The 13,448-nt window shown below is 43.7% G+C and overlaps 1 protein-coding gene across 4 annotated transcripts in view; it reads right to left on the minus strand.

Annotated features, from left to right (window-relative positions):
• Positions 1–13,448, minus strand: part of SKI (SKI proto-oncogene) — a 149,034-nt gene that overhangs the window by 134,033 nt on the left and 1,553 nt on the right. The gene's annotated exons all lie outside the window — the stretch shown is intronic.

Here is a 13,448-nt window from a genome sequence, read left to right on the forward strand (position 1 = left end):
ATTAATTTCAATGGGTTTAATAAGACTTACACTAGATAAAACCATGTAATCTTTATTTCTGGACCTTGTGCATCCTGCTGAGCTTGCAACATTATTACCATGAATAAAGACCTCTTGCATATTTTCAAGTAAGAGTTGCTGTAGTGTTTTGAGACAGGAACCTTACACACTGTAGGCATCAGGAAAAGAACGTGGATCAAGAATGCAGGGGATAAGAGATCCTTTTCTGTTAATGAACAACATTTCTTAGAAATGCTTCATTTAAGTGAAAATACATTCATTTCATAGAAGCATAGAACTGTAGTGTTGGAAGGGGACCCAAAGAGTCATCTAGTCAAACCCCCATACACACACTATTTCAGATTATTCCTTCCAGTAGGTCCTCCTACACACTGCTCTACAACACATATATGCAGACAGACAATTTGTAAATATTGGTAACTAGAAGTGAATAACATGGTATTCATCTGGTGCCAAAAAGATAACAAAGTTGGCACCAGCTAAGCATATATGGGAAGCAGGTTGAACAAGAGAAAATCTCCAATCCTGAATCCTTGTCTGCTTCACATCATAAGGTAGAGAGTGCCTCAGAATGTCTGCTTGGTGTTGGCCTCCTTTTTGTAGAGAAACCCATGTGGCAACCAACTTTTCAGCAAAGTTCTTTCTATTATCCCAGGCCTTTGAATATCTTCTTAACATGTTAGTGTTACCTTGACGTCAACTGATGTTCGTCTCTACTCAGTTTGATGTCAATTAGTTTGTTTTAGCATATGTGTGTGTGACTTCTAGGTTTATGTATTAAAAAACTGCTTGGCTTGTTTATTATTCTGAACTGTTTGTGTTTTGACATTTTTCTTTCCACTCTTGTTTTATATCACTTCTTGTACATAATCTAGAGGCTGATTACATAAGGCAACGGATAAATGTAGTGAATACTCTTAATACCCCCACAGGTTTGTGCAGAAAAGAGAATATTATCAGTATCCCCAAACCTCTCCCATTTGCCAATATCCCTTTCCCCATTGGCCATGATGATACTGTGCACACATTAGTAAATAGCCATAAGGGTAACATAGCAGTGAAACAGGAACAATGTTCCTATGAGACACACCCATCACCTTCCCACTCAAGGCAGGAAGTGGGTTGACTCCCCTCACAACTCAATTGTATTGCTCTAGAGGCTAGGGTTTCAAGCTGAGGCCCTTCTCAGAGACTGCCTGGATGGAGGCAGAAAACCCCATACCTCAAACTTTGTGGTTCAACCGCATCGGTACAGACTCTCAATAAAAAAGGGCCCGCTTGGGATGTGGTGACTGAGACGTAATGATGGCACGTTCTTGGAACTGGAAATGACTTACAGACAAGGAAATAAAAATCTAGACTTCCTATTAAAACCAATCCACACTAATATATGAAAAAATAGGGTTCACAATAAATTCTCAAAGCAGTATAATACTTCTGATGTTGAATGTATTATTACAATAGACTCCTAATTCCTAGACCTATTAATTAAGAGTTTACCTCCAGGTTATAAACAAGGTGAAGAAAATGCCATAAAGTATACTTACCTTGTTTAAATACACAAAATTGAATCATCCAGATTTCAAATAGAGGCATAGGTGAAGTAATATATTTCAGTACCTATTTACCCTACATGGGGTGCAGCTGAAGATTTTCAATCCACACAGGAACAATTACCAAAGCTTTGGGGCACACTGAACTAGCCAACAGCTTTAAAAATGCTTCTTAAGAATAACCTATATCACTGAGTGCCAAGTTTTATGTCTGAAAAAACTAACAGCCACCTATGTACCAGGTAAGAGGACTCTCTAGAGATGTTGCTGGACTACAGCTCCATTCACCTCTGACGAATGACCATACTGGTTACTGGGCTGATGGAAGTTGAAATCCTATCACATGTGGAAGGCTGCAGGTTCCCAATCACTGGTTTAGGTGCAAATATATTTAAGCATGCTCCCATGAGTTTACAATGCCATGGCAAATGGCCAGCTGGCACCCATACTTACAGAAGCAGTGTGTGCTTACAAATTCTATACTCTGTGGGGCAAACTTCATACGGGGGTTGGCCATCTCCTTTGTTCCTTGCTTGTGAGCTTCCCAAAAACAGCAAGGCAGCTACTCTGGAAACAGGATGTTGGGAAAGATGGGCATTTGGTCTGATCCAGCAGGACAGTCCTTATGTTAGCACAAGGATCATAAAGAGGAGAGCCTCATAACAATTAGCATAGTGTGGAAATCTGATTTCTTTGCAGGATAAAAAAAATGGCCTGAGACATTGCCATCTTGTATAATCACACATTTAGAGAGCGGGGAGGGGGGGAGAGACTTAAAACACAGCTCAATACTTTGTATGCATCCAGGAGTTTGTTTCTACGCATCATCCTCTGAACAGATCCCTGTGCCATATCACAGCTTTTGAAACTCCCCTGAATTTCAAAAGCAGGTTGCCATATGGCATGGGGGTGGAAGGGATACTGTTGAAAAGTTCAAAATTTTAGACACAGTTCTTTGGATCCTGGCCAACAACTTTAAAAGCCGACATAATCCAATATTGAAGAAAAAACTTGTTTCCATCCTTATTTCTAATTTTTAGAAGAATGCTCCTAGGCAAATGTTGGGCAAAAGTCAGCAAACAAGAGCTCTCTGAAGTGGCTGAACCTTATTTCAAAGTCAGGGATCCTTTATGTCAAGATTATGTCAACACTTTTCTGAAACTACCTGTTCTGTGTGCTTTTGTGCATTCAGCCACCAAAATTCAGCCAGAGAAAAGAAGATACTGAGTTGTAACCAATGCTAGTCCTACTCAAGAGTAGATCCACTGAAATTAATGGGTATTATTAACTCAGTATCATTCATTTAAATGGGTGAATAATAGCTAGGTACAACCCATTGCGCCTTATATTTTTAAAAAACTATTCTGGTAAAAGAGGATATTAAACAGGAATGAATGTTCAAATGTTAGGTATCAATGCAAATATAAAGTAAAAATTCCTCCCTATTCTTTCATATGTCCAGTTAAAGATTTAAAATAATAAACTGCTTGCAAAGCAAGCTCCACAAAATGTAGCAAAGCTGCTTAAAATATATTTCATTTTAAAGCTTGAATAATTTAACAATGGGGGAAATCCACCTTAAACTTACTCAAGCCTTTTGGAGAGTGAGGATGAGGTTACAGTTTGTGCAACCATTTCAGTGAAAAGAGAGGAAGGAAAGAGTCCAGAGATCAAAATCAGGAGGCTGGGTCTGACACCTCCCTGGGCAGAGCACAGCATTAATAAACCAAACAGAAAAATTAATGGGGTATGCTTGAGTTGAAAGACAACAGGCACTTCTGGGGCTCAGATGGGGCTCGCTTCAAGAGCAGCTAACCTGTCATTGAATCTGGAAGGATTGCTCTCCTGAACCCATCAGCATATACTGGAGCCTCTGTTATACTTAACCCAGACTTCCTAACACTTGATATCCTGTCTGCTATTTCAATGCCCTTACTCAACTGTTTCAGACAGACATTACACAAACTGGCTGGTGGAAAAGGGGTTGGGAAACCAAGCAGCAATCTGAGTCTATGACCTTATTCTTTTAACATGATACCACTAACTTAAGCAGAGGTTGGGGGGAGGGGGAGGTATGGAAAGGCACAAAGATTACTCTTTTCACTACTCAGGCCTGATCTTGCCTAGTCAGGCAATGCCACTGGAATCCACATCAAGATGCCACCCATTTCTTGCATTAGTAGCAAGAAACTGCCCTTACTATTATGTGCTGGTGCTTGAATCTTATTAGTCACAAAAATACATATTAACCACTGAGGGTTTTGATAGACACGTTTGGAAAATAATCCACCACTCTGAACATTTCTTCTGTAAAGAAAATGGGTCATGGATGTGGGGTGGGGAATTCACTGGGCACTGTTGTAGTTTCGTTGTGTTGTGCTGCGTTCTAATATGAACAAAAATGTTTCATTAAATGCTCAGCTGCTGCCCAATTAAATAAATTTTAATTGAATGTACACGTTTTAGCTGATTAATCTATTGATTGAACCTGCGTATTGGAAAAAAACACTAGGTTGTATCGCATCCATTCACAGAAGGAAATTGCACTGACAGAAGGAGGCCTTCCATTCATTGGACACATGACTGAATGCAAATACCATTCTTCCTTTCTTTTTACAGAAGACACACGCACCTCAGTGCAAGCATCATCTTAGAAGAGGAATTCCCATCTTTCATTTAGAAAAAGTTATAGTCCGCTTAATCACAAAACACTAAGAGGTGTGCATAACAAAATTATCAATAAAACACAGCTAACATCCACAGAACTTTTAAAAATACACAAAGCATTAATAAAACACAGATAAAAAACACTAAAATAAACATAAGTAAGTAAATTATGTGTCTAGATTTGCTTGCTGAAATGGGGGGGGGGGGGAGACCACAAAGTTTTCAGCAGGCATTCTAAACAATACAGTGGGGGTGCCTGCCACTCTCCTGGGAAGCTGCCTTATATTAAATCAGTCCCATGGTTCCATCTAGCGCAGTACAGTAGGTCCAAAACTTCTGCAGAGGTTACATTCTGGGGACCCTCACACAAAGGCAAAATTGTGCAAAGTCAGGAAGACCCCTGGAACTGCTCCCTCCATGCAATCATTCCTGCCTGTTCAACACAGGCATGCTGAGGGAGCAAGAACTCAGGAGCCTCTCATGGCCTTCCAGAGCCCTCATGTGACCTTCGTTCAGGCCAATAAGCAAGGTGGAGGGCTTAAAATGCTCCTTCCATGCCAAGTTTTCCTGCAGTTTTAAAGCCCTCTCCCTTGCTTTCTGGGCTCTAGGAAGGTCATATGAGGGCTCTGGAAGCTCTTGTGAGATCTCACACAGCTCCTTTTCCCCAGTCTCTCATCCTCTTTCTGTTTGTTTTTCGCCAAAGCATGCAAGGTTGCAATTGCGTAAGTAAGTTGCACAGAAGTTTGGGGCATACTGTACTGTCTACAATGACTGGCAGCAGCTCTCTGGGGTTACAGGCTTGCACTACATGGAAATGTCAGCATTTGAGCCTGGGATCTTTTGCAAGAAAAGCATGTGCGCTACAGTCCTTCCACTAACAGCCTAGATATTGACCTTATAATACTTTTTATTTGTAGAATGTACATCCTATCTTCCCAGTCAAAGCAGTTTATAAACTATACTTAGAGTAAATGCCCCTCTTATAAATACACTGGATTCTTTATCCTTCCCTGTACTCTTAAATATTTGTCATGAAACCTAGAGCGAGGGGGGGGGGCACACAGCATGCCTCCAGTAAGCAAAGAAAAGTTGCCCTTCATGGTTTCCCCCACCCCACTTCATGTAAAAACAGTCTCCTCCACCCCCATCCCAAATCAGCAGTGTATTAATGTTGGTCCTATTATTTTCCAGACTCCTTGCAAACTGAAGACCATTGTGTGAAAAGTTGCCTGAGGCAGCAGAATGGAATGCAAAGCATACCTGTACAAAGATGGAAATGATTTCTCTTCAGGTTTGAAAATATATATATTAAAATGCCTTCCTTTCCCCCCCATGAGAAAAATGTGGAGAAAGGAACATAAGCAATTAAATTTTACATACCGTATTTTTCGCCCTATAAGACGCACATTTCCCCCTCCAAAAATGAAGGGGAAATGTGTGTGCGTCTTATGGGGCGAATGCAGGCTCCTTGGCTTCAGCGATAGCAATGCGAAGCCTCCGAAGCCTGCGCTCCGGAGGCTTCGCGTTGCTTCTGCTGAAGCCAGGACAGTCTGCTCTTTGAGGCTGGCGGTAGGGAAAGCAGCGCTTCCCCCATCGCCAGCCCCAGAGGATGGGGGGCAGCAGGAAGGCGCGTGATGCCTTCCCGCTACTCTCCAACCTGCCTTTGAGGCTGGCGGTGGGGAAAGCAGCGCTTCCCCCCTCGCCAGCCCCAGAGGATGGGGGGCAGCAGGAAGGCGCGCAACGCCTTCCCGCTACTCTCCAACCCGGCTTTGAGGCTGGCGGTGGGGAAAGCAGCGCTTCCCCCCTCGCCAGCCCCAGAGGATGGGGGGCAGCAGGAAGGCGCACAGCGCCTTCCCGCTACTCTCCAACCCTCCTGTGGGCTTTTGCGGGAGATGGGGGAATTCCCCCACCTCCCGCAAAAGCCGTGTGCTCTTTAAAGGGGCTCCGCGGCTTCTGCTGGCTTTTCTACGAGGGGGGGGAATTCCCCCACCTCCTAGAAAAGCCCGCAGGAACCACGCATCCTTTAAAGAGCGTGCCGCTCTTGGGGGCTTTTCCTCGAGGAGGGAGAAGGGACTGACTGGCCGTTTCAGTCCCTCCTCCCTCCTGTGGGCTTTTGCGGGAGGTGGGGGAATTCTGCCACCTCCCACAAAAGCAGGGAGAAGGTCCAGAGCTGCGGGGGGGGGGAATAATATTTTTTTACTTGATTTCCCCCCCCTGAAAACTAGGTGCGTCCTATGAGCCAGTGCGTCCTATAGGGCGAAAAATACGGTAGGTCTTACTTAGCGTTGCAAGTTCCCCCCATACATTAAAAAAAAAAAATTACAGCCAAGCACATGTATTAAGAAATTGCTTTTACTAATTGACAGGCAAACTGATTTATGTTCTAAGTCTACTCTGCTAAAATAAATTAATGTTATTAATTGGCGGCAGGAGTGGAGAAGGTTCATGAACCATACCAGATTGGAACCATGACCAACACATGCTTCCTAACTTTGTGGGTGACCCAAGGCTTCACCACAGAACTGAACAGAAATTTTTTTAAAGCAACAGGCTGGCTTATATTGCATGCTGCCCAGTCACTCCTGCATCATATCTCCTCCAGCCAATACATGCCAACAAGCCACCAGCCAGATGCCTGCAGGCATACATAGAGCATGCACTCCAGGGCCAGCCAAGGCCCCAAACTGAGTCCACTTTCACACTACATGCTCAGCCAAACTATGGCTTGGCACATACACACAATGGCTCCCAAGGGGATCTCAGCTGCTTTGCTCCTCCCCAGGGTTTTTTGGGGTCATCACAGGATGGTAGTATAAAGCCAAGAATTGGCTTAGTGTGTCACCTGAGTCCACATTCAGTGGTTACAGGTCATGGTTAAGGAGGAGGGACCCCAAACACAATCCTGGGTTTGGAGACAACACACTAAGTCAAACTCTAGCACAGCTGCTGTCCCACAATGGCCTAAAAAGCCTAGGGAGGAGCATGATCCTTCACATTCACACCTGCACAATTAGACATCTACACAAAGGCCTGGTTTGCAGAAGACAAAGAAAATTGGAGGGGGGCACATGCTGTGTGGAGGTGTGTAACCATCTCTTCTTTAAGGCATGCAGCAGTTCCAAGGTTGCAGTGGTGGAGAGTCATTTCCCCTGGAGGGCACAAGGAGTTCTTTTTGCTGCTGCCGCCACCACAAATTCCCAGCTGGCTGGATTGCAAAAACTACAAAATGCAAAAAGCCTCAATGGTCTCACAAGATCACTCCAAAAGCTGCATTACCTCAGCATGAATAGGTTTCCGCTCTTTGATCTCTTGCTGCTACACCTTCCACTGGCTTGGGAGGGATTGTTATTATTATTATTATGAAACAGAAGCAGGAACTTTCGCTGTGCTTGTTTGCATATGACAATCCAGAACATTCATCCTACCTCAGGGAACACCAGGCCTGAGGGAATGCTGCTGCATAGAAAGGTGTGTATCTGCTTATTTCCTCTTTTCTTCCCTTAATCTGACAGCTACTTCAGACACATTTTTTTTTCACAAAAGTGTTCAGGATGAAAGCCATAACTGGCAAGAGTTTTCCAATACACAGGAAAATAATCGGGTGTGTGACTTCCAGGCATTACATTTTACCTGTTTCCCCTCCTCTCCAACATCCATGTAGGAAAAATACAATGCATGAAAGGAACAACCTTGATTTTATATAGTTTTACTGAACATGCGCATTGTGCAAAATGTGAACACAGAAAGCTGCCTCACACTCAGTGTAGCTCAGGATTGTCTGCACTGACTGGCAGTGACTCAGTCTAGGTTTTCAGACAGGGAATTTCTCCCAGCCCTACCAGAAATTGAACCTGGGACCTTTGGCATGCAAAGCAGATGCCCTCCCCTTGAGCTATGGCCATTCCTACATGGCCAGTGGTAAGGGATGATGGGATGCTACAGCCAAACAATATCTAGAGGGCACATTAAAGACTGCAATTCCATAGCACAAGCAGAAGTTTCCAGGGATTGAAACTAGGACCTTTTGCACGCAAAACATGTGTTATACTTCTGAGCCATGGCTCCCCAAACTGAATGTCAAATTATTTGTAGTGTTCCAAATGGCAACCCAGATCAAATGACAGGATCCCAGGATTACATGGCCTATGAACCAATAAGGCCCCTTCTAAGCAGCATGTTTCATCACCGCAGTGACATAGCATACAGGAGAGCAGACATATATCAAACAGACTGTGATCGGAACAACATGTGCAGGAGGGGGAAGAGACTGGTGAAACTAATTCTTGAACAAAATCATTTTCACATATACAATTGACCAGGATGCAGGAACCAGTTAGAAGATGAGGAAAGACTAGAGACTTGGGAGGTGGGACAAGGGAGGAGGGAAAGCTCAACAATGAATGTGTTGGAGGGGGCGGGGGGGGGGGGGAGAAGGTAAAAGAACAAAGTCCAAAAGGTGATGTGGCTTAGGGGATTTGAAGAACTCCACAAAGGAATGATTAAGCCCTAGGAATGCAAACAAATAACATGCTAGGAGAAACCAAACTCAAGGTGGGAGGTACCAAAAGAAGCTGAAACACACACACCATTTTCCCCTCCTAGGGTTGCTGCATGGGTGGAATAGTCCCAAGTCTTACTGAACACAGAATTTTGCCAATATGTGAGCACAAGAATTGTCTTGCAGCAGACAATTTCACCAAACTCCAGTATTTTCTTAGAGAGGCAAATGCATCTGGGAGGCTTGCAAAGGAAAGAGTCACCCTGTGTTATTGGAGAAAGGCCATAGCTCAATGGTATGTAGAAGAGTCCAAGTTCAATCCCCAGCATCTCCATGTGGGGCCGAGAAAGACTTCTTGCGTAAACCCTGAAGAGCCACTGCCAGTCAGTGTAGACAATACTGAGCTAGATGGGTTGTCTGATGCAGTACAAACCAGCTTCCTATGTTCTCAGTATCTGAGGAATCAGAGGTGTATTGCCTCTGCTTATGGAGGGAGAATATCACTGGGCTTCAAATTACAGCCCAACATCAACTTTTGCATATGCAGGCAGAATCCAGCAGCAGGAGAAAAATGCCTCTCACTGACCCACCACAGAAAGCTTTCAGCAACTCACCAAAGAGACATCAGGGACATTAGGCTCAGTGGAGTATTCACAAGGTGTAGGTCCATGGCATTTACAGGCACAGCTGATAAAAGATCCCATCTGAACCCCTGGAGAGCCAATGTCAACCAGTCCTGAGCTAAATGCACCAGTGGTCTGACTCAGTATAAGAGCAGTGATGGCTAGTATCTACTGTGATTGGTAGGAATGAATCCAGAGAGCCCAGACAGTAGGTAGGCTCAGGGCTAATGACAGGAAGGGTTAACTAATTCTGATTTTGTCCCTATCCTCTTCCCTGCTGAATTCTGCAGGGGTGATACTGAGGAGGAGGAAGCTGGCACCCACTGAACTTGCTTTAGATTATAAGGAGGAGGCTGGCTGAGGGCAGAATGTGGTTGGGGAGGCAGCTGCAGCTTCCGCTGGGTATAAGGCAGATGTGTTTTTTATCTCACAGTCCACTTTGGGGAACTATTCTCCAAAGCTTACTGCAGGAGAGCCACATAAAGTCATCTTACTACCAACTAACTCCCACAAACCCAGGGGGACGGGGTAGGATCACCCCTACCTCTTTGTATTCAAACAATCCACATTGTCCCCATCCAACAGCTGGGACACACTCCCAAGAAAGATCATCATCATTATTATGCAGGGCACACAAGGCAAAAACCCACAGAGGCCCACGATTTGCAGACAGCTGTGAGCAAAAGACACACACAGAGAGCTTAAGGATGAGATGCAGACAGAACTTAAATATAGTAAATGCAAACAGCCAAACACAAGATTGGTTAGGTTTCCACCACCATTTCCTCCCTAGGCGACCTCAATTTTATTTCAATGTTATTTGCCTCTGGCCACAGTCTACCAACCCTGCAGCTCTGTGTGTGTTTGTATGTGGTTATTGTTTTGCTCCCAGCATGGCTATCTGCTACAGCACAAAACATGCAATAACCCTTTGGCTATGTCTGATGGAAAAATGAATGGGAGAGAAGCAGCTTTTTGTTGGGATGCCAGACAGGTGACCTACCTGCTAGCAAAGTCTTCTCAAGAGCAAAAACACAAGTTCTTCTAGCCATAGTTAAAAGTCTTGAAACAACTCACCATGGGAAGGGAGGTGAAATAATATTTCAACTCCATCCCATTCTTGGGGCACAGGCAGAGATATATGCATATCATGGCTTTCTTCCCACCACAGCTGCTTCACAACTGAGGAAAAGCAAAGGCTGCCCATTTCAATCTGATGGGGAAACAGTATTTCAAGCAATGTATTATGGTTAGCACTGAGACCAAGGTTTTAATTTGGTCTCAAGCTTCACCAATCCTGGACTAATTTTCTGGATGCCTTAAAAAAAAGTAGTGGGCCAGATACACACGATACACACACACACACACCCCTGAAGTTACTGAGGATTTCTATGCTAGTTTCTGATTTCTTTCATAAATCAATTCATTATTCTCTTTCATATATCCGAAAGTCATTCAGAAACACAATCGAAATGGTAACTGAAAACCATAAAAATGGAAGTCCATTACAATGGGGGGGGGCTAAATATGTACAAACAGCTATGACTAATATGACACTATAAATAAAGTTGTGCAAGAACACTCAAGAATTTGGGCACAGAAATATTATTTCTTTGTGCTGCCCAGAATGGAAAGATATGTTAGATGTCGCACAAGCCTTCAAAAAGATGCATTTTTTTTAAAAAAAGTGCCCCTGTATTCTCAGTGCACCTACACTTTCCATTCATATGCCCCAAACTGCCACTTTTAGCATATGATTAGCTGAAGACAGACAAGCCATTAGCAGCACATGATAAATAATGTGGGTCTTTAGACCTACAATAGCTCTTATGCTGAATCTGTGGAGGAGGAGGGGAACTAAGGAGAAAACAAGAACTACTTCCTTCACTTTGAAAGGGGAAATAGCCAAGTTGACAGGAATGGAAAGATATCCCAAAGCCTGGTGGGTTTCTGTTGTTGTTTGTATGCGCATTCAGCCTGTTTCCCAAAAGGAGAAGCTGCACATGCCTTTATCTCCAGATGTGTGTGGGTGCTTGAACATTCTCTCCAAAATAGGTGTGTGGGAGTTTAAAGGGGAGCAGGAAGGGGAAGAAGTCTGAACTGAACATTCCCTTAATAAGTATTAAGTGAGTCTCCTTTGATACCCTATAATTTCCCATGACTATCAAAAAAGTCTGTGCAGTTAAGGAGTTAAACTAGACCTTTCTCCTTTGCTGCACCTTGCATTCTTTTGAATAGTCAGATGCCTTATCTGACCCTGGGCATTTTTTTCAAGCTACCCCATAGCATAAGTACCCCCATTGACCAGGACTGATGCCAACACAAGGTCTCCCCTCCCAACTTTCTCACCCAGTCACCAACTTTGAGAAGTCTGGAAATTGAATACTGCTGCAGATTAAAGAGTACCAAGCTGTCTGGCTGGGCAGACTCCGCAATTGCCTGTCATACTTTAAAGCTTGCTGCAGCAGTTGTCCCAGGACACATCCATTTCCTTAGTGTAAATATAACCCATACACAAACTAGCATCAGGAGAGAAAAGGGGTGGAGGGGGGAATAGATCAACACTGTACAGAGCACCAAAAATACACTATGTAGTCTGCACACATATATCAACAGCATCTGCAAGTACCCTGGATTGGAACATCCTGGGATCAGTGGTGGCTGGTGCCCATTGTGACTGGAAGGGAGGAAGGCATGGAGCCCAAACAGTAAATGCGGTCAGAGCCAATGACAGGGAAAGCCAACTAATTTTAGTTTTGTCCCCATCATCTTGGCTGCTGAGTTCTGCAAGGGTAACAATGACTGGAGGAGGAATCTGACAGGCAGTGCCACCCCCTGGACTAGTTGTAAATTAGAAAGCAGGCAGGTGGGGGCTGGCTGAGGACAGACTGAGGTTGGTGGGGAGGTGCCTCATTTGCCCTAATGGACCAGCCTCCACTGCCTGGAATCTTATCTGGTTGTGTGTTTGTTTATCCTGCCAATGCAATACATTTAGAAGCTTTTCAGCTCTCGTTTCCGTCACTACATTTGTCAACTTTTGAGATTAATCCTAAGGATAGAAGCCAGTGATTTCTGCCTGTAGATAATCAATTCATTCATTCATTCAATTCATCTTTCCTTGCCCTATTTGTAGCACCACATATACCTATTTGAGTTTGTTAAGATACAAAACCCAAGGGCAGAATATGGTAGGCCACCTTTTGTGTCCTGTTTAAACAGGTGCATAAAATGTACAGTATTTAAGTTTGCAACAAGAAAAGTGAACAGAATAATGGTAAATGTGTGGACTCCCTCCCCCCCCCGAAAAAGACAGATTGGTTAGAAGGATTTTTAAACAAATCCAATTTTGCTGCTGCAGTTAAAGTCTAGTAGAGAGCCCTGCTAGTCTACAGAAGTAAATATACCCCAAAATAAGTCTGACAGAGTTCTTTATTCTCTAGAAGTACAATCCTAAGCATCCTTTTCTGTTTACTAAGTCCCACTGGATTCAATAGGACTCACTTCTGAGTCTGCACACCTAGGGCCATGCTTCACCAAAGTTTGCATGTATGGTATAAGCATCCTTGAGGTGAATGCAGCAGGTTTTTCCAGCTGCTCTCTCACACACATCACTCCTTTCAGAAAGAGTTATGTGGGACTCTTACAGCTAGATGCACATTTACCTAGGAAGTAGCCCAGTCAAACACAATGAGGCTTATTTCCCAGTGAGCATGCAGTGCCTTCTCGCTACATAGAGAACAAGATCTATTTAAAACAGTTATCGTCTGAACCACAGACTGGTGGGAGTCCAATAAGAGATTATATATGATCCCTTCTGGGATCCTACTACATGGTTCAGGCAATAGTGGCTATCTGTGGGACTGTGTAAAATATGCAGCCAATTCTATCTGCATTTTTATTCAGAAGTAGGTCTCACTGGATACACATAATAGATGCTAGAGATGCACCAAGTATCTAGCTGCAGAGTTTGTACAGTTGCAACCCTTACCCTTGCCACGGAAGTTCACACACCTTTTTTCTTTCTTTTTAAGCAATCTCGGCAGAGTTTTTAAGAGCCCAATCCTTTAGCGACCCCATCCCCAAATT

Source organism: Podarcis cretensis, assembly GCF_951804945.1.
Source record: "Podarcis cretensis genome assembly, chromosome: 8".
Lineage (NCBI taxonomy): Eukaryota > Metazoa > Chordata > Lepidosauria > Squamata > Lacertidae > Podarcis > Podarcis cretensis.